Source organism: Triplophysa dalaica, chromosome 21 (genome assembly GCF_015846415.1).
Source record: "Triplophysa dalaica isolate WHDGS20190420 chromosome 21, ASM1584641v1, whole genome shotgun sequence".
In the NCBI taxonomy this organism is placed as follows: Eukaryota; Metazoa; Chordata; class Actinopteri; order Cypriniformes; family Nemacheilidae; genus Triplophysa; species Triplophysa dalaica.
Window position 1 is genome coordinate 12,547,033 of NC_079562.1, and position 20,280 is coordinate 12,567,312.

Here is a 20,280-nt window from a genome sequence, read left to right on the forward strand (position 1 = left end):
AGTGGGGTAGCGCCTGTGAATAGACACTGTAGTACAGCCTGAATGATACAGCGAGACCCAGTCTTTTGTGCCATTTACACCAAAACATGTTTTTCAGACATGTGCTAACAGCCTGTACTAAATAAATACTTTCATTTAAATGAGGCTGTAGCTTATAAATATACAAGTTTTTGTTTGTTTTGAGATCTTTAATGATAAATCTGTTAATAATAGAGAGCAGGAGACCTCTTATGTACCTCACACTAAACTTGATACTAAGTTGAAAAAAAATTGTCATAGACTTGAGGGAGCGCTCCGCGCACTTTTCTTGATTCAATTTGCTTGCTGACACCTTGAGCACTCGCCGGGTGCAGTGGCGCGTGCCTGTAATCCAAGCTACTGGGAGTCTGAGGCTGGCGGATCACTTGAGTTCAGTGGTTCTTGGCTGCAGTGGATTATGTCGATCGGGTGTCCGTACTAAGTTCGGTATCGGACTTAGTAGATTTCTAAGATTTGCAGTCTTAAAATGCCCATTACAACCGTCCACTTACACCAGTTGTCTCTGCAAGTGGTTGTTGCATAGCAGTGCATAACTTTGGAGCATTCGTAGGCCTCGTGGCCTAATGGATAAGGCGTCTGACTTCGAATCAGAAGATTGCAGGTTCGAGTCCTGCCGGGGTCGCAGTTTAAAATGCCCATTATATCGTTGACGCACACCAGTTGTCTCTGCAAGTGAATAGACTCTGTAGTACAGCCTGAGTGATACAGAGAGACCCAGTCTTTTGTGGCTTTTATTCAAAAACATGTTTTTCAGACATGCGCTAACATTCTGTACTAAATAAAAACTTTCATTTAAATGAGGCTATAGCTTATAAATGTACAAGTTTTTATTTGTTTTTAGATCTTTAATGATAAATCTGGTAATAATAGAGAGCAGGAGACCTCTTATGTACCTCACACTAAACTTGATACTAAGTTGAAAAAAAATGTCATACACTTGAGGGAGCGCTCCGTGCACTTTTCTTGATTCAATTCGCTTGCTGACATCTCGAGCACTCGCCGGGTGCAGTGGCGCGTGCCTGTAATCCAAGCTACTGGGAGTCTGAGGCTGGCGGATCACTTGAGTTCAGGGGTTCTTGGCTGCAGTGGACTATGTCGATCGGGTGTCCGTACTAAGTTCGGTATCGATATGGTGCTCCTGGGGGAGCTCGGGACTACCAGGTCGTCTAAGGAGGGGTGAACCGGTCCAGGTCGGAAACGGAGCAGGTCAAAACCCCCATGCCGATCAGTAGTGGGGTAGCGCCTGTGAATAGACACTGTAGTACAGCCTGAATGATACAGCGAGACCCAGTCTTTTGTGCCATTTACACCAAAACATGTTTTTCAGACATGTGCTAACAGCCTGTACTAAATAAATACTTTCATTTAAATGAGGCTGTAGCTTATAAATATACAAGTTTTTGTTTGTTTTGAGATCTTTAATGATAAATCTGTTAATAATAGAGAGCAGGAGACCTCTTATGTACCTCACACTAAACTTGATACGAAGTTGAAAAAAAATTGTCATACACTTGAGGGAGCGCTCCGCGCACTTTTCTTGATTCAATTTGCTTGCTGACACCTTGAGCACTCGCCGGGTGCAGTGGCGCGTGCCTGTAATCCAAGCTACTGGGAGTCTGAGGCTGGCGGATCACTTGAGTTCAGGGGTTCTTGGCTGCAGTGGACTATGTCGATCGGGTGTCCGTACTAAGTTCGGTATCGGACTTAGTAGATTTCTAAGACTTGCAGTCTTAAAATGCCCATTACAACCGTCCACTTACACCAGTTGTCTCTGCAAGTGGTTGTTGCATAGCAGTGCATAACTTTGGAGCATTCGTAGGCCTCGTGGCCTAATGGATAAGGCGTCTGACTTCGAATCAGAAGATTGCAGGTTCGAGTCCTGCCGGGGTCGCAGTTTAAAATGCCCATTATATCGTTGACGCACACCAGTTGTCTCTGCAAGTGAATAGACTCTGTAGTACAGCCTGAGTGATACAGAGAGACCCAGTCTTTTGTGGCTTTTATTCAAAAACATGTTTTTCAGACATGCGCTAACATTCTGTACTAAATAAAAACTTTCATTTAAATGAGGCTATAGCTTATAAATGTACAAGTTTTTATTTGTTTTTAGATCTTTAATGATAAATCTGGTAATAATAGAGAGCAGGAGACCTCTTATGTACCTCACACTAAACTTGATACTAAGTTGAAAAAAAATGTCATACACTTGAGGGAGCGCTCCGTGCACTTTTCTTGATTCAATTCGCTTGCTGACATCTCGAGCACTCGCCGGGTGCAGTGGCGCGTGCCTGTAATCCAAGCTACTGGGAGTCTGAGGCTGGCGGATCACTTGAGTTCAGGGGTTCTTGGCTGCAGTGGACTATGTCGATCGGGTGTCCGTACTAAGTTCGGTATCGATATTGTGCTCCTGGGGGAGCTCGGGACTACCAGGTCGTCTAAGGAGGGGTGAACCGGTCCAGGTCGGAAACGGAGCAGGTCAAAACCCCCATGCCGATCAGTAGTGGGGTAGCGCCTGTGAATAGACACTGTAGTACAGCCTGAATGATACAGCGAGACCCAGTCTTTTGTGCCATTTACACCAAAACATGTTTTTCAGACATGTGCTAACAGCCTGTACTAAATAAATACTTTCATTTAAATGAGGCTGTAGCTTATAAATATACAAGTTTTTGTTTGTTTTGAGATCTTTAATGATAAATCTGTTAATAATAGAGAGCAGGAGACCTCTTATGTACCTCACACTAAACTTGATACTAAGTTGAAAAAAAATTGTCATAGACTTGAGGGAGCGCTCCGCGCACTTTTCTTGATTCAATTTGCTTGCTGACACCTTGAGCACTCGCCGGGTGCAGTGGCGCGTGCCTGTAATCCAAGCTACTGGGAGTCTGAGGCTGGCGGATCACTTGAGTTCAGTGGTTCTTGGCTGCAGTGGACTATGTCGATCGGGTGTCCGTACTAAGTTCGGTATCGGACTTAGTAGATTTCTAAGATTTGCAGTCTTAAAATGCCCATTACAACCGTCCACTTACACCAGTTGTCTCTGCAAGTGGTTGTTGCATAGCAGTGCATAACTTTGGAGCATTTGTAGGCCTCGTGGCCTAATGGATAAGGCGTCTGACTTCGAATCAGACGATTGCAGGTTCGAGTCCTGCTGGGGTCGCAGTTTAAAATGCCCATTATATCGTTGACGCACACCAGTTGTCTCTGCAAGTGAATAGACTCTGTAGTACAGCCTGAGTGATACAGAGAGACCCAGTCTTTTGTGGCTTTTATTCAAAAACATGTTTTTCAGACATGCGCTAACATTCTGTACTAAATAAAAACTTTCATTTAAATGAGGCTATAGCTTAGAAATGTACAAGTTTTTATTTGTTTTTAGATTTTTAATGATAAATCTGGTAATAATAGAGAGCAGGAGACCTCTTATGTACCTCACACTAAACTTGATACTAAGTTGAAAAAAAATGTCATACACTTGAGGGAGCGCTCCGTGCACTTTTCTTGATTCAATTCGCTTGCTGACATCTCGAGCACTCGCCGGGTGCAGTGGCGCGTGCCTGTAATCCAAGCTACTGGGAGTCTGAGGCTGGCGGATCACTTGAGTTCAGGGGTTCTTGGCTGCAGTGGACTATGTCGATCGGGTGTCCGTACTAAGTTCGGTATCGATATGGTGCTCCTGGGGGAGCTCGGGACTACCAGGTCGTCTAAGGAGGGGTGAACCGGTCCAGGTCGGAAACGGAGCAGGTCAAAACCCCCATGCCGATCAGTAGTGGGGTAGCGCCTGTGAATAGACACTGTAGTACAGCCTGAATGATACAGCGAGACCCAGTCTTTTGTGCCATTTACACCAAAACATGTTTTTCAGACATGCGCTAACATTCTGTACTAAATAAAAACTTTCATTTAAATGAGGCTATAGCTTAGAAATGTACAAGTTTTTATTTGTTTTTAGATCTTTAATGATAAATCTGGTAATAATAGAGAGCAGGAGACCTCTTATGTACCTCACACTAAACTTGATACTAAGTTGAAAAAAAATGTCATACACTTGAGGGAGCGCTCCGTGCACTTTTCTTGATTCAATTCGCTTGCTGACATCTCGAGCACTCGCCGGGTGCAGTGGCGCGTGCCTGTAATCCAAGCTACTGGGAGTCTGAGGCTGGCGGATCACTTGAGTTCAGGGGTTCTTGGCTGCAGTGGACTATGTCGATCGGGTGTCCGTACTAAGTTCGGTATCGATATGGTGCTCCTGGGGGAGCTCGGGACTACCAGGTCGTCTAAGGAGGGGTGAACCGGTCCAGGTCGGAAACGGAGCAGGTCAAAACCCCCATGCCGATCAGTAGTGGGGTAGTGCCTGTGAATAGACACTGTAGTACAGCCTGAATGATACAGCGAGACCCAGTCTTTTGTGCCATTTACACCAAAACATGTTTTTCAGACATGTGCTAACAGCCTGTACTAAATAAATACTTTCATTTAAATGAGGCTGTAGCTTATAAATATACAAGTTTTTGTTTGTTTTGAGATCTTTAATGATAAATCTGTTAATAATAGAGAGCAGGAGACCTCTTATGTACCTCACACTAAACTTGATACTAAGTTGAAAAAAAATTGTCATAGACTTGAGGGAGCGCTCCGCGCACTTTTCTTGATTCAATTTGCTTGCTGACACCTTGAGCACTCGCCGGGTGCAGTGGCGCGTGCCTGTAATCCAAGCTACTGGGAGTCTGAGGCTGGCGGATCACTTGAGTTCAGTGGTTCTTGGCTGCAGTGGACTATGTCGATCGGGTGTCCGTACTAAGTTCGGTATCGGACTTAGTAGATTTCTAAGATTTGCAGTCTTAAAATGCCCATTACAACCGTCCACTTACACCAGTTGTCTCTGCAAGTGGTTGTTGCATAGCAGTGCATAACTTTGGAGCATTTGTAGGCCTCGTGGCCTAATGGATAAGGCGTCTGACTTCGAATCAGACGATTGCAGGTTCGAGTCCTGCTGGGGTCGCAGTTTAAAATGCCCATTATATCGTTGACGCACACCAGTTGTCTCTGCAAGTGAATAGACTCTGTAGTACAGCCTGAGTGATACAGAGAGACCCAGTCTTTTGTGGCTTTTATTCAAAAACATGTTTTTCAGACATGCGCTAACATTCTGTACTAAATAAAAACTTTCATTTAAATGAGGCTATAGCTTATAAATGTACAAGTTTTTATTTGTTTTTAGATCTTTAATGATAAATCTGGTAATAATAGAGAGCAGGAGACCTCTTATGTACCTCACACTAAACTTGATACTAAGTTGAAAAAAAATGTCATACACTTGAGGGAGCGCTCCGTGCACTTTTCTTGATTCAATTCGCTTGCTGACATCTCGAGCACTTGCCGGGTGCAGTGGCGCGTGCCTGTAATCCAAGCTACTGGGAGTCTGAGGCTGGCGGATCACTTGAGTTCAGGGGTTCTTGGCTGCAGTGGACTATGTCGATCGGGTGTCCGTACTAAGTTCGGTATCGATATGGTGCTCCTGGGGGAGCTCGGGACTACCAGGTCGTCTAAGGAGGGGTGAACCGGTCCAGGTCGGAAACGGAGCAGGTCAAAACCCCCATGCCGATCAGTAGTGGGGTAGCGCCTGTGAATAGACACTGTAGTACAGCCTGAATGATACAGCGAGACCCAGTCTTTTGTGCCATTTACACCAAAACATGTTTTTCAGACATGTGCTAACAGCCTGTACTAAATAAATACTTTCATTTAAATGAGGCTGTAGCTTATAAATATACAAGTTTTTGTTTGTTTTGAGATCTTTAATGATAAATCTGTTAATAATAGAGAGCAGGAGACCTCTTATGTACCTCACACTAAACTTGATACGAAGTTGAAAAAAAATTGTCATACACTTGAGGGAGCGCTCCGCGCACTTTTCTTGATTCAATTTGCTTGCTGACACCTTGAGCACTCGCCGGGTGCAGTGGCGCGTGCCTGTAATCCAAGCTACTGGGAGTCTGAGGCTGGCGGATCACTTGAGTTCAGGGGTTCTTGGCTGCAGTGGACTATGTCGATCGGGTGTCCGTACTAAGTTCGGTATCGGACTTAGTAGATTTCTAAGATTTGCAGTCTTAAAATGCCCATTACAACCGTCCACTTACACCAGTTGTCTCTGCAAGTGGTTGTTGGATAGCAGTGCATAACTTTGGAGCATTTGTAGGCCTCGTGGCCTAATGGATAAGGCGTCTGACTTCGAATCAGAAGATTGCAGGTTCGAGTCCTGCTGGGGTCGCAGTTTAAAATGCCCATTATATCGTTGACGCACACCAGTTGTCTCTGCAAGTGAATAGACTCTGTAGTACAGCCTGAGTGATACAGAGAGACCCAGTCTTTTGTGGCTTTTATTCAAAAACATGTTTTTCAGACATGCGCTAACATTCTGTACTAAATAAAAACTTTCATTTAAATGAGGCTATAGCTTATAAATGTACAAGTTTTTATTTGTTTTTAGATCTTTAATGATAAATCTGGTAATAATAGAGAGCAGGAGACCTCTTATGTACCTCACACTAAACTTGATACTAAGTTGAAAAAAAATGTCATACACTTGAGGGAGCGCTCCGTGCACTTTTCTTGATTCAATTCGCTTGCTGACATCTCGAGCACTCGCCGGGTGCAGTGGCGCGTGCCTGTAATCCAAGCTACTGGGAGTCTGAGGCTGGCGGATCACTTGAGTTCAGGGGTTCTTGGCTGCAGTGGACTATGTCGATCGGGTGTCCGTACTAAGTTCGGTATCGATATTGTGCTCCTGGGGGAGCTCGGGACTACCAGGTCGTCTAAGGAGGGGTGAACCGGTCCAGGTCGGAAACGGAGCAGGTCAAAACCCCCATGCCGATCAGTAGTGGGGTAGCGCCTGTGAATAGACACTGTAGTACAGCCTGAATGATACAGCGAGACCCAGTCTTTTGTGCCATTTACACCAAAACATGTTTTTCAGACATGTGCTAACAGCCTGTACTAAATAAATACTTTCATTTAAATGAGGCTGTAGCTTATAAATATACAAGTTTTTGTTTGTTTTGAGATCTTTAATGATAAATCTGTTAATAATAGAGAGCAGGAGACCTCTTATGTACCTCACACTAAACTTGATACTAAGTTGAAAAAAAATTGTCATAGACTTGAGGGAGCGCTCCGCGCACTTTTCTTGATTCAATTTGCTTGCTGACACCTTGAGCACTCGCCGGGTGCAGTGGCGCGTGCCTGTAATCCAAGCTACTGGGAGTCTGAGGCTGGCGGATCACTTGAGTTCAGTGGTTCTTGGCTGCAGTGGACTATGTCGATCGGGTGTCCGTACTAAGTTCGGTATCGGACTTAGTAGATTTCTAAGATTTGCAGTCTTAAAATGCCCATTACAACCGTCCACTTACACCAGTTGTCTCTGCAAGTGGTTGTTGCATAGCAGTGCATAACTTTGGAGCATTTGTAGGCCTCGTGGCCTAATGGATAAGGCGTCTGACTTCGAATCAGACGATTGCAGGTTCGAGTCCTGCTGGGGTCGCAGTTTAAAATGCCCATTATATCGTTGACGCACACCAGTTGTCTCTGCAAGTGAATAGACTCTGTAGTACAGCCTGAGTGATACAGAGAGACCCAGTCTTTTGTGGCTTTTATTCAAAAACATGTTTTTCAGACATGCGCTAACATTCTGTACTAAATAAAAACTTTCATTTAAATGAGGCTATAGCTTAGAAATGTACAAGTTTTTATTTGTTTTTAGATCTTTAATGATAAATCTGGTAATAATAGAGAGCAGGAGACCTCTTATGTACCTCACACTAAACTTGATACTAAGTTGAAAAAAAATGTCATACACTTGAGGGAGCGCTCCGTGCACTTTTCTTGATTCAATTCGCTTGCTGACATCTCGAGCACTCGCCGGGTGCAGTGGCGCGTGCCTGTAATCCAAGCTACTGGGAGTCTGAGGCTGGCGGATCACTTGAGTTCAGGGGTTCTTGGCTGCAGTGGACTATGTCGATCGGGTGTCCGTACTAAGTTCGGTATCGATATGGTGCTCCTGGGGGAGCTCGGGACTACCAGGTCGTCTAAGGAGGGGTGAACCGGTCCAGGTCGGAAACGGAGCAGGTCAAAACCCCCATGCCGATCAGTAGTGGGGTAGCGCCTGTGAATAGACACTGTAGTACAGCCTGAATGATACAGCGAGACCCAGTCTTTTGTGCCATTTACACCAAAACATGTTTTTCAGACATGTGCTAACAGCCTGTACTAAATAAATACTTTCATTTAAATGAGGCTGTAGCTTATAAATATACAAGTTTTTGTTTGTTTTGAGATCTTTAATGATAAATCTGTTAATAATAGAGAGCAGGAGACCTCTTATGTACCTCACACTAAACTTGATACTAAGTTGAAAAAAAATTGTCATAGACTTGAGGGAGCGCTCCGCGCACTTTTCTTGATTCAATTTGCTTGCTGACACCTTGAGCACTCGCCGGGTGCAGTGGCGCGTGCCTGTAATCCAAGCTACTGGGAGTCTGAGGCTGGCGGATCACTTGAGTTCAGTGGTTCTTGGCTGCAGTGGACTATGTCGATCGGGTGTCCGTACTAAGTTCGGTATCGGACTTAGTAGATTTCTAAGATTTGCAGTCTTAAAATGCCCATTACAACCGTCCACTTACACCAGTTGTCTCTGCAAGTGGTTGTTGCATAGCAGTGCATAACTTTGGAGCATTCGTAGGCCTCGTGGCCTAATGGATAAGGCGTCTGACTTCGAATCAGAAGATTGCAGGTTCGAGTCCTGCCGGGGTCGCAGTTTAAAATGCCCATTATATCGTTGACGCACACCAGTTGTCTCTGCAAGTGAATAGACTCTGTAGTACAGCCTGAGTGATACAGAGAGACCCAGTCTTTTGTGGCTTTTATTCAAAAACATGTTTTTCAGACATGCGCTAACATTCTGTACTAAATAAAAACTTTCATTTAAATGAGGCTATAGCTTATAAATGTACAAGTTTTTATTTGTTTTTAGATCTTTAATGATAAATCTGGTAATAATAGAGAGCAGGAGACCTCTTATGTACCTCACACTAAACTTGATACTAAGTTGAAAAAAAATGTCATACACTTGAGGGAGCGCTCCGTGCACTTTTCTTGATTCAATTCGCTTGCTGACATCTCGAGCACTCGCCGGGTGCAGTGGCGCGTGCCTGTAATCCAAGCTACTGGGAGTCTGAGGCTGGCGGATCACTTGAGTTCAGGGGTTCTTGGCTGCAGTGGACTATGTCGATCGGGTGTCCGTACTAAGTTCGGTATCGATATGGTGCTCCTGGGGGAGCTCGGGACTACCAGGTCGTCTAAGGAGGGGTGAACCGGTCCAGGTCGGAAACGGAGCAGGTCAAAACCCCCATGCCGATCAGTAGTGGGGTAGCGCCTGTGAATAGACACTGTAGTACAGCCTGAATGATACAGCGAGACCCAGTCTTTTGTGCCATTTACACCAAAACATGTTTTTCAGACATGTGCTAACAGCCTGTACTAAATAAATACTTTCATTTAAATGAGGCTGTAGCTTATAAATATACAAGTTTTTGTTTGTTTTGAGATCTTTAATGATAAATCTGTTAATAATAGAGAGCAGGAGACCTCTTATGTACCTCACACTAAACTTGATACTAAGTTGAAAAAAAATTGTCATACACTTGAGGGAGCGCTCCGCGCACTTTTCTTGATTCAATTTGCTTGCTGACACCTTGAGCACTCGCCGGGTGCAGTGGCGCGTGCCTGTAATCCAAGCTACTGGGAGTCTGAGGCTGGCGGATCACTTGAGTTCAGGGGTTCTTGGCTGCAGTGGACTATGTCGATCGGGTGTCCGTACTAAGTTCGGTATCGGACTTAGTAGATTTCTAAGATTTGCAGTCTTAAAATGCCCATTACAACCGTCCACTTACACCAGTTGTCTCTGCAAGTGGTTGTTGCATAGCAGTGCATAACTTTGGAGCATTCGTAGGCCTCGTGGCCTAATGGATAAGGCGTCTGACTTCGAATCAGAAGATTGCAGGTTCGAGTCCTGCCGGGGTCGCAGTTTAAAATGCCCATTATATCGTTGACGCACACCAGTTGTCTCTGCAAGTGAATAGACTCTGTAGTACAGCCTGAGTGATACAGAGAGACCCAGTCTTTTGTGGCTTTTATTCAAAAACATGTTTTTCAGACATGCGCTAACATTCTGTACTAAATAAAAACTTTCATTTAAATGAGGCTATAGCTTATAAATGTACAAGTTTTTATTTGTTTTTAGATCTTTAATGATAAATCTGGTAATAATAGAGAGCAGGAGACCTCTTATGTACCTCACACTAAACTTGATACTAAGTTGAAAAAAAATGTCATACACTTGAGGGAGCGCTCCGTGCACTTTTCTTGATTCAATTCGCTTGCTGACATCTCGAGCACTCGCCGGGTGCAGTGGCGCGTGCCTGTAATCCAAGCTACTGGGAGTCTGAGGCTGGCGGATCACTTGAGTTCAGGGGTTCTTGGCTGCAGTGGACTATGTCGATCGGGTGTCCGTACTAAGTTCGGTATCGATATGGTGCTCCTGGGGGAGCTCGGGACTACCAGGTCGTCTAAGGAGGGGTGAACCGGTCCAGGTCGGAAACGGAGCAGGTCAAAACCCCCATGCCGATCAGTAGTGGGGTAGCGCCTGTGAATAGACACTGTAGTACAGCCTGAATGATACAGCGAGACCCAGTCTTTTGTGCCATTTACACCAAAACATGTTTTTCAGACATGTGCTAACAGCCTGTACTAAATAAATACTTTCATTTAAATGAGGCTGTAGCTTATAAATATACAAGTTTTTGTTTGTTTTGAGATCTTTAATGATAAATCTGTTAATAATAGAGAGCAGGAGACCTCTTATGTACCTCACACTAAACTTGATACTAAGTTGAAAAAAAATTGTCATAGACTTGAGGGAGCGCTCCGCGCACTTTTCTTGATTCAATTTGCTTGCTGACACCTTGAGCACTCGCCGGGTGCAGTGGCGCGTGCCTGTAATCCAAGCTACTGGGAGTCTGAGGCTGGCGGATCACTTGAGTTCAGTGGTTCTTGGCTGCAGTGGACTATGTCGATCGGGTGTCCGTACTAAGTTCGGTATCGGACTTAGTAGATTTCTAAGATTTGCAGTCTTAAAATGCCCATTACAACCGTCCACTTACACCAGTTGTCTCTGCAAGTGGTTGTTGCATAGCAGTGCATAACTTTGGAGCATTTGTAGGCCTCGTGGCCTAATGGATAAGGCGTCTGACTTCGAATCAGACGATTGCAGGTTCGAGTCCTGCTGGGGTCGCAGTTTAAAATGCCCATTATATCGTTGACGCACACCAGTTGTCTCTGCAAGTGAATAGACTCTGTAGTACAGCCTGAGTGATACAGAGAGACCCAGTCTTTTGTGGCTTTTATTCAAAAACATGTTTTTCAGACATGCGCTAACATTCTGTACTAAATAAAAACTTTCATTTAAATGAGGCTATAGCTTAGAAATGTACAAGTTTTTATTTGTTTTTAGATCTTTAATGATAAATCTGGTAATAATAGAGAGCAGGAGACCTCTTATGTACCTCACACTAAACTTGATACTAAGTTGAAAAAAAATGTCATACACTTGAGGGAGCGCTCCGTGCACTTTTCTTGATTCAATTCGCTTGCTGACATCTCGAGCACTCGCCGGGTGCAGTGGCGCGTGCCTGTAATCCAAGCTACTGGGAGTCTGAGGCTGGCGGATCACTTGAGTTCAGGGGTTCTTGGCTGCAGTGGACTATGTCGATCGGGTGTCCGTACTAAGTTCGGTATCGATATGGTGCTCCTGGGGGAGCTCGGGACTACCAGGTCGTCTAAGGAGGGGTGAACCGGTCCAGGTCGGAAACGGAGCAGGTCAAAACCCCCATGCCGATCAGTAGTGGGGTAGCGCCTGTGAATAGACACTGTAGTACAGCCTGAATGATACAGCGAGACCCAGTCTTTTGTGCCATTTACACCAAAACATGTTTTTCAGACATGTGCTAACAGCCTGTACTAAATAAATACTTTCATTTAAATGAGGCTGTAGCTTATAAATATACAAGTTTTTGTTTGTTTTGAGATCTTTAATGATAAATCTGTTAATAATAGAGAGCAGGAGACCTCTTATGTACCTCACACTAAACTTGATACTAAGTTGAAAAAAAATTGTCATAGACTTGAGGGAGCGCTCCGCGCACTTTTCTTGATTCAATTTGCTTGCTGACACCTTGAGCACTCGCCGGGTGCAGTGGCGCGTGCCTGTAATCCAAGCTACTGGGAGTCTGAGGCTGGCGGATCACTTGAGTTCAGTGGTTCTTGGCTGCAGTGGACTATGTCGATCGGGTGTCCGTACTAAGTTCGGTATCGGACTTAGTAGATTTCTAAGATTTGCAGTCTTAAAATGCCCATTACAACCGTCCACTTACACCAGTTGTCTCTGCAAGTGGTTGTTGCATAGCAGTGCATAACTTTGGAGCATTCGTAGGCCTCGTGGCCTAATGGATAAGGCGTCTGACTTCGAATCAGAAGATTGCAGGTTCGAGTCCTGCCGGGGTCGCAGTTTAAAATGCCCATTATATCGTTGACGCACACCAGTTGTCTCTGCAAGTGAATAGACTCTGTAGTACAGCCTGAGTGATACAGAGAGACCCAGTCTTTTGTGGCTTTTATTCAAAAACATGTTTTTCAGACATGCGCTAACATTCTGTACTAAATAAAAACTTTCATTTAAATGAGGCTATAGCTTATAAATGTACAAGTTTTTATTTGTTTTTAGATCTTTAATGATAAATCTGGTAATAATAGAGAGCAGGAGACCTCTTATGTACCTCACACTAAACTTGATACTAAGTTGAAAAAAAATGTCATACACTTGAGGGAGCGCTCCGTGCACTTTTCTTGATTCAATTCGCTTGCTGACATCTCGAGCACTCGCCGGGTGCAGTGGCGCGTGCCTGTAATCCAAGCTACTGGGAGTCTGAGGCTGGCGGATCACTTGAGTTCAGGGGTTCTTGGCTGCAGTGGACTATGTCGATCGGGTGTCCGTACTAAGTTCGGTATCGATATGGTGCTCCTGGGGGAGCTCGGGACTACCAGGTCGTCTAAGGAGGGGTGAACCGGTCCAGGTCGGAAACGGAGCAGGTCAAAACCCCCATGCCGATCAGTAGTGGGGTAGCGCCTGTGAATAGACACTGTAGTACAGCCTGAATGATACAGCGAGACCCAGTCTTTTGTGCCATTTACACCAAAACATGTTTTTCAGACATGTGCTAACAGCCTGTACTAAATAAATACTTTCATTTAAATGAGGCTGTAGCTTATAAATATACAAGTTTTTGTTTGTTTTGAGATCTTTAATGATAAATCTGTTAATAATAGAGAGCAGGAGACCTCTTATGTACCTCACACTAAACTTGATACTAAGTTGAAAAAAAATTGTCATACACTTGAGGGAGCGCTCCGCGCACTTTTCTTGATTCAATTTGCTTGCTGACACCTTGAGCACTCGCCGGGTGCAGTGGCGCGTGCCTGTAATCCAAGCTACTGGGAGTCTGAGGCTGGCGGATCACTTGAGTTCAGGGGTTCTTGGCTGCAGTGGACTATGTCGATCGGGTGTCCGTACTAAGTTCGGTATCGGACTTAGTAGATTTCTAAGACTTGCAGTCTTAAAATGCCCATTACAACCGTCCACTTACACCAGTTGTCTCTGCAAGTGGTTGTTGCATAGCAGTGCATAACTTTGGAGCATTCGTAGGCCTCGTGGCCTAATGGATAAGGCGTCTGACTTCGAATCAGAAGATTGCAGGTTCGAGTCCTGCCGGGGTCGCAGTTTAAAATGCCCATTATATCGTTGACGCACACCAGTTGTCTCTGCAAGTGAATAGACTCTGTAGTACAGCCTGAGTGATACAGAGAGACCCAGTCTTTTGTGGCTTTTATTCAAAAACATGTTTTTCAGACATGCGCTAACATTCTGTACTAAATAAAAACTTTCATTTAAATGAGGCTATAGCTTATAAATGTACAAGTTTTTATTTGTTTTTAGATCTTTAATGATAAATCTGGTAATAATAGAGAGCAGGAGACCTCTTATGTACCTCACACTAAACTTGATACTAAGTTGAAAAAAAATGTCATACACTTGAGGGAGCGCTCCGTGCACTTTTCTTGATTCAATTCGCTTGCTGACATCTCGAGCACTCGCCGGGTGCAGTGGCGCGTGCCTGTAATCCAAGCTACTGGGAGTCTGAGGCTGGCGGATCACTTGAGTTCAGGGGTTCTTGGCTGCAGTGGACTATGTCGATCGGGTGTCCGTACTAAGTTCGGTATCGATATTGTGCTCCTGGGGGAGCTCGGGACTACCAGGTCGTCTAAGGAGGGGTGAACCGGTCCAGGTCGGAAACGGAGCAGGTCAAAACCCCCATGCCGATCAGTAGTGGGGTAGCGCCTGTGAATAGACACTGTAGTACAGCCTGAATGATACAGCGAGACCCAGTCTTTTGTGCCATTTACACCAAAACATGTTTTTCAGACATGTGCTAACAGCCTGTACTAAATAAATACTTTCATTTAAATGAGGCTGTAGCTTATAAATATACAAGTTTTTGTTTGTTTTGAGATCTTTAATGATAAATCTGTTAATAATAGAGAGCAGGAGACCTCTTATGTACCTCACACTAAACTTGATACGAAGTTGAAAAAAAATTGTCATACACTTGAGGGAGCGCTCCGCGCACTTTTCTTGATTCAATTTGCTTGCTGACACCTTGAGCACTCGCCGGGTGCAGTGGCGCGTGCCTGTAATCCAAGCTACTGGGAGTCTGAGGCTGGCGGATCACTTGAGTTCAGGGGTTCTTGGCTGCAGTGGACTATGTCGATCGGGTGTCCGTACTAAGTTCGGTATCGGACTTAGTAGATTTCTAAGATTTGCAGTCTTAAAATGCCCATTACAACCGTCCACTTACACCAGTTGTCTCTGCAAGTGGTTGTTGCATAGCAGTGCATAACTTTGGAGCATTCGTAGGCCTCGTGGCCTAATGGATAAGGCGTCTGACTTCGAATCAGAAGATTGCAGGTTCGAGTCCTGCCGGGGTCGCAGTTTAAAATGCCCATTATATCGTTGACGCACACCAGTTGTCTCTGCAAGTGAATAGACTCTGTAGTACAGCCTGAGTGATACAGAGAGACCCAGTCTTTTGTGGCTTTTATTCAAAAACATGTTTTTCAGACATGCGCTAATATTCTGTACTAAATAAAAACTTTCATTTAAATGAGGCTATAGCTTATAAATGTACAAGTTTTTATTTGTTTTTAGATCTTTAATGATAAATCTGGTAATAATAGAGAGCAGGAGACCTCTTATGTACCTCACACTAAACTTGATACTAAGTTGAAAAAAAATGTCATACACTTGAGGGAGCGCTCCGTGCACTTTTCTTGATTCAATTCGCTTGCTGACATCTCGAGCACTCGCCGGGTGCAGTGGCGCGTGCCTGTAATCCAAGCTACTGGGAGTCTGAGGCTGGCGGATCACTTGAGTTCAGGGGTTCTTGGCTGCAGTGGACTATGTCGATCGGGTGTCCGTACTAAGTTCGGTATCGATATTGTGCTCCTGGGGGAGCTCGGGACTACCAGGTCGTCTAAGGAGGGGTGAACCGGTCCAGGTCGGAAACGGAGCAGGTCAAAACCCCCATGCCGATCAGTAGTGGGGTAGCGCCTGTGAATAGACACTGTAGTACAGCCTGAATGATACAGCGAGACCCAGTCTTTTGTGCCATTTACACCAAAACATGTTTTTCAGACATGTGCTAACAGCCTGTACTAAATAAATACTTTCATTTAAATGAGGCTGTAGCTTATAAATATACAAGTTTTTGTTTGTTTTGAGATCTTTAATGATAAATCTGTTAATAATAGAGAGCAGGAGACCTCTTATGTACCTCACACTAAACTTGATACTAAGTTGAAAAAAAATTGTCATAGACTTGAGGGAGCGCTCCGCGCACTTTTCTTGATTCAATTTGCTTGCTGACACCTTGAGCACTCGCCGGGTGCAGTGGCGCGTGCCTGTAATCCAAGCTACTGGGAGTCTGAGGCTGGCGGATCACTTGAGTTCAGTGGTTCTTGGCTGCAGTGGACTATGTCGATCGGGTGTCCGTACTAAGTTCGGTATCGGACTTAGTAGATTTCTAAGATTTGCAGTCTTAAAATGCCCATTACAACCGTCCACTTACACCAGTTGTCTCTGCAAGTGGTTGTTGCATAGCAGTGCATAACTTTGGAGCATTTGTAGGCCTCGTGGCCTAATGGATAAGGCGTCTGACTTCGAATCAGACGATTGCAGGTTCGAGTCCTGCTGGGGTCGCAGTTTAAAATGCCCATTATATCGTTGACGCACACCAGTTGTCTCTGCAAGTGAATAGACTCTGTAGTACAGCCTGAGTGATACAGAGAGACCCAGTCTTTTGTGGCTTTTATTCAAAAACATGTTTTTCAGACATGCGCTAACATTCTGTACTAAATAAAAACTTTCATTTAAATGAGGCTATAGCTTAGAAATGTACAAGTTTTTATTTGTTTTTAGATCTTTAATGATAAATCTGGTAATAATAGAGAGCAGGAGACCTCTTATGTACCTCACACTAAACTTGATACTAAGTTGAAAAAAAATGTCATACACTTGAGGGAGCGCTCCGTGCACTTTTCTTGATTCAATTCGCTTGCTGACATCTCGAGCACTCGCCGGGTGCAGTGGCGCGTGCCTGTAATCCAAGCTACTGGGAGTCTGAGGCTGGCGGATCACTTGAGTTCAGGGGTTCTTGGCTGCAGTGGACTATGTCGATCGGGTGTCCGTACTAAGTTCGGTATCGATATGGTGCTCCTGGGGGAGCTCGGGACTACCAGGTCGTCTAAGGAGGGGTGAACCGGTCCAGGTCGGAAACGGAGCAGGTCAAAACCCCCATGCCGATCAGTAGTGGGGTAGCGCCTGTGAATAGACACTGTAGTACAGCCTGAATGATACAGCGAGACCCAGTCTTTTGTGCCTTTTATCACAAAACATGTTTTTCAGACATGTGCTAACAGCCTGTACTAAATAAATACTTTCATTTAAATGAGGCTGTAGCTTATAAATATACAAGTTTTTGTTTGTTTTGAGATCTTTAATGATAAATCTGTTAATAATAGAGAGCAGGAGACCTCTTATGTACCTCACACTAAACTTGATACTAAGTTGAAAAAAAATTGTCATACACTTGAGGGAGCGCTCCGCGCACTTTTCTTGATTCAATTTGCTTGCTGACACCTTGAGCACTCGCCGGGTGCAGTGGCGCGTGCCTGTAATCCAAGCTACTGGGAGTCTGAGGCTGGCGGATCACTTGAGTTCAGGGGTTCTTGGCTGCAGTGGACTATGTCGATCGGGTGTCCGTACTAAGTTCGGTATCGGACTTAGTAGATTTCTAAGACTTGCAGTCTTAAAATGCCCATTACAACCGTCCACTTACACCAGTTGTCTCTGCAAGTGGTTGTTGCATAGCAGTGCATAACTTTGGAGCATTCGTAGGCCTCGTGGCCTAATGGATAAGGCGTCTGACTTCGAATCAGAAGATTGCAGGTTCGAGTCCTGCCGGGGTCGCAGTTTAAAATGCCCATTATATCGTTGACGCACACCAGTTGTCTCTGCAAGTGAATAGACTCTGTAGTACAGCCTGAGTGATACAGAGAGACCCAGTCTTTTGTGGCTTTTATTCAAAAACATGTTTTTCAGACATGCGCTAACATTCTGTACTAAATAAAAACTTTCATTTAAATGAGGCTATAGCTTATAAATGTACAAGTTTTTATTTGTTTTTAGATCTTTAATGATAAATCTGGTAATAATAGAGAGCAGGAGACCTCTTATGTACCTCACACTAAACTTGATACTAAGTTGAAAAAAAATGTCATACACTTGAGGGAGCGCTCCGTGCACTTTTCTTGATTCAATTCGCTTGCTGACATCTCGAGCACTCGCCGGGTGCAGTGGCGCGTGCCTGTAATCCAAGCTACTGGGAGTCTGAGGCTGGCGGATCACTTGAGTTCAGGGGTTCTTGGCTGCAGTGGACTATGTCGATCGGGTGTCCGTACTAAGTTCGGTATCGATATGGTGCTCCTGGGGGAGCTCGGGACTACCAGGTCGTCTAAGGAGGGGTGAACCGGTCCAGGTCGGAAACGGAGCAGGTCAAAACCCCCATGCCGATCAGTAGTGGGGTAGCGCCTGTGAATAGACACTGTAGTACAGCCTGAATGATACAGCGAGACCCAGTCTTTTGTGCCATTTACACCAAAACATGTTTTTCAGACATGTGCTAACAGCCTGTACTAAATAAATACTTTCATTTAAATGAGGCTGTAGCTTATAAATATACAAGTTTTTGTTTGTTTTGAGATCTTTAATGATAAATCTGTTAATAATAGAGAGCAGGAGACCTCTTATGTACCTCACACTAAACTTGATACTAAGTTGAAAAAAAATTGTCATAGACTTGAGGGAGCGCTCCGCGCACTTTTCTTGATTCAATTTGCTTGCTGACACCTTGAGCACTCGCCGGGTGCAGTGGCGCGTGCCTGTAATCCAAGCTACTGGGAGTCTGAGGCTGGCGGATCACTTGAGTTCAGTGGTTCTTGGCTGCAGTGGACTATGTCGATCGGGTGTCCGTACTAAGTTCGGTATCGGACTTAGTAGATTTCTAAGATTTGCAGTCTTAAAATGCCCATTACAACCGTCCACTTACACCAGTTGTCTCTGCAAGTGGTTGTTGCATAGCAGTGCATAACTTTGGAGCATTCGTAGGCCTCGTGGCCTAATGGATAAGGCGTCTGACTTCGAATCAGACGATTGCAGGTTCGAGTCCTGCTGGGGTCGCAGTTTAAAATGCCCATTATATCGTTGACGCACACCAGTTGTCTCTGCAAGTGAATAGACTCTGTAGTACAGCCTGAGTGATACAGAGAGACCCAGTCTTTTGTGGCTTTTATTCAAAAACATGTTTTTCAGACATGCGCTAACATTCTGTACTAAATAAAAACTTTCATTTAAATGAGGCTATAGCTTAGAAATGTACAAGTTTTTATTTGTTTTTAGATTTTTAATGATAAATCTGGTAATAATAGAGAGCAGGAGACCTCTTATGTACCTCACACTAAACTTGATACTAAGTTGAAAAAAAATGTCATACACTTGAGGGAGCGCTCCGTGCACTTTTCTTGATTCAATTCGCTTGCTGACATCTCGAGCACTCGCCGGGTGCAGTGGCGCGTGCCTGTAATCCAAGCTACTGGGAGTCTGAGGCTGGCGGATCACTTGAGTTCAGGGGTTCTTGGCTGCAGTGGACTATGTCGATCGGGTGTCCGTACTAAGTTCGGTATCGATATGGTGCTCCTGGGGGAGCTCGGGACTACCAGGTCGTCTAAGGAGGGGTGAACCGGTCCAGGTCGGAAACGGAGCAGGTCAAAACCCCCATGCCGATCAGTAGTGGGGTAGCGCCTGTGAATAGACACTGTAGTACAGCCTGAATGATACAGCGAGACCCAGTCTTTTGTGCCATTTACACCAAAACATGTTTTTCAGACATGTGCTAACAGCCTGTACTAAATAAATACTTTCATTTAAATGAGGCTGTAGCTTATAAATATACAAGTTTTTGTTTGTTTTGAGATCTTTAATGATAAATCTGTTAATAATAGAGAGCAGGAGACCTCTTATGTACCTCACACTAAACTTGATACGAAGTTGAAAAAAAATTGTCATACACTTGAGGGAGCGCTCCGCGCACTTTTCTTGATTCAATTTGCTTGCTGACACCTTGAGCACTCGCCGGGTGCAGTGGCGCGTGCCTGTAATCCAAGCTACTGGGAGTCTGAGGCTGGCGGATCACTTGAGTTCAGGGGTTCTTGGCTGCAGTGGACTATGTCGATCGGGTGTCCGTACTAAGTTCGGTATCGGACTTAGTAGATTTCTAAGATTTGCAGTCTTAAAATGCCCATTACAACCGTCCACTTACACCAGTTGTCTCTGCAAGTGGTTGTTGGATAGCAGTGCATAACTTTGGAGCATTTGTAGGCCTCGTGGCCTAATGGATAAGGCGTCTGACTTCGAATCAGAAGATTGCAGGTTCGAGTCCTGCTGGGGTCGCAGTTTAAAAT

The 20,280-nt window shown here is 44.6% G+C and overlaps 16 non-coding genes across 16 annotated transcripts; all 16 read left to right on the forward strand.

Moving 5' to 3' along the window:
* The first annotated feature begins 588 nt into the window (after positions 1 to 588).
* On the forward strand, positions 589 to 661 carry trnar-ucg (transfer RNA arginine (anticodon UCG)). Its single transcript has one exon. It is a non-coding gene; the product is annotated as a tRNA-Arg (tRNA).
* Positions 662 to 1,857: 1,196 nt separating this feature from the next.
* trnar-ucg (transfer RNA arginine (anticodon UCG)) lies at positions 1,858 to 1,930 on the forward strand. The gene has a single exon. It is a non-coding gene; the product is annotated as a tRNA-Arg (tRNA).
* Positions 1,931 to 3,126: 1,196 nt separating this feature from the next.
* On the forward strand, positions 3,127 to 3,199 carry trnar-ucg (transfer RNA arginine (anticodon UCG)). Its single transcript has one exon. It is a non-coding gene; the product is annotated as a tRNA-Arg (tRNA).
* Positions 3,200 to 4,968: 1,769 nt separating this feature from the next.
* Positions 4,969 to 5,041, forward strand: trnar-ucg (transfer RNA arginine (anticodon UCG)). The gene has a single exon. It is a non-coding gene; the product is annotated as a tRNA-Arg (tRNA).
* A 1,196-nt stretch (positions 5,042 to 6,237) lies between these two features.
* On the forward strand, positions 6,238 to 6,310 carry trnar-ucg (transfer RNA arginine (anticodon UCG)). The gene has a single exon. It is a non-coding gene; the product is annotated as a tRNA-Arg (tRNA).
* Positions 6,311 to 7,506: 1,196 nt separating this feature from the next.
* On the forward strand, positions 7,507 to 7,579 carry trnar-ucg (transfer RNA arginine (anticodon UCG)). The gene has a single exon. It is a non-coding gene; the product is annotated as a tRNA-Arg (tRNA).
* Positions 7,580 to 8,775: 1,196 nt separating this feature from the next.
* trnar-ucg (transfer RNA arginine (anticodon UCG)) lies at positions 8,776 to 8,848 on the forward strand. The gene has a single exon. It is a non-coding gene; the product is annotated as a tRNA-Arg (tRNA).
* Positions 8,849 to 10,044: 1,196 nt separating this feature from the next.
* Positions 10,045 to 10,117, forward strand: trnar-ucg (transfer RNA arginine (anticodon UCG)). The gene has a single exon. It is a non-coding gene; the product is annotated as a tRNA-Arg (tRNA).
* Positions 10,118 to 11,313: 1,196 nt separating this feature from the next.
* On the forward strand, positions 11,314 to 11,386 carry trnar-ucg (transfer RNA arginine (anticodon UCG)). The gene has a single exon. It is a non-coding gene; the product is annotated as a tRNA-Arg (tRNA).
* A 1,196-nt stretch (positions 11,387 to 12,582) lies between these two features.
* Positions 12,583 to 12,655, forward strand: trnar-ucg (transfer RNA arginine (anticodon UCG)). The gene has a single exon. It is a non-coding gene; the product is annotated as a tRNA-Arg (tRNA).
* Positions 12,656 to 13,851: 1,196 nt separating this feature from the next.
* On the forward strand, positions 13,852 to 13,924 carry trnar-ucg (transfer RNA arginine (anticodon UCG)). The gene has a single exon. It is a non-coding gene; the product is annotated as a tRNA-Arg (tRNA).
* A 1,196-nt stretch (positions 13,925 to 15,120) lies between these two features.
* On the forward strand, positions 15,121 to 15,193 carry trnar-ucg (transfer RNA arginine (anticodon UCG)). The gene has a single exon. It is a non-coding gene; the product is annotated as a tRNA-Arg (tRNA).
* Positions 15,194 to 16,389: 1,196 nt separating this feature from the next.
* trnar-ucg (transfer RNA arginine (anticodon UCG)) lies at positions 16,390 to 16,462 on the forward strand. The gene has a single exon. It is a non-coding gene; the product is annotated as a tRNA-Arg (tRNA).
* A 1,196-nt stretch (positions 16,463 to 17,658) lies between these two features.
* Positions 17,659 to 17,731, forward strand: trnar-ucg (transfer RNA arginine (anticodon UCG)). The gene has a single exon. It is a non-coding gene; the product is annotated as a tRNA-Arg (tRNA).
* A 1,196-nt stretch (positions 17,732 to 18,927) lies between these two features.
* Positions 18,928 to 19,000, forward strand: trnar-ucg (transfer RNA arginine (anticodon UCG)). The gene has a single exon. It is a non-coding gene; the product is annotated as a tRNA-Arg (tRNA).
* Positions 19,001 to 20,196: 1,196 nt separating this feature from the next.
* trnar-ucg (transfer RNA arginine (anticodon UCG)) lies at positions 20,197 to 20,269 on the forward strand. The gene has a single exon. It is a non-coding gene; the product is annotated as a tRNA-Arg (tRNA).
* Positions 20,270 to 20,280: the final 11 nt, after the last annotated feature.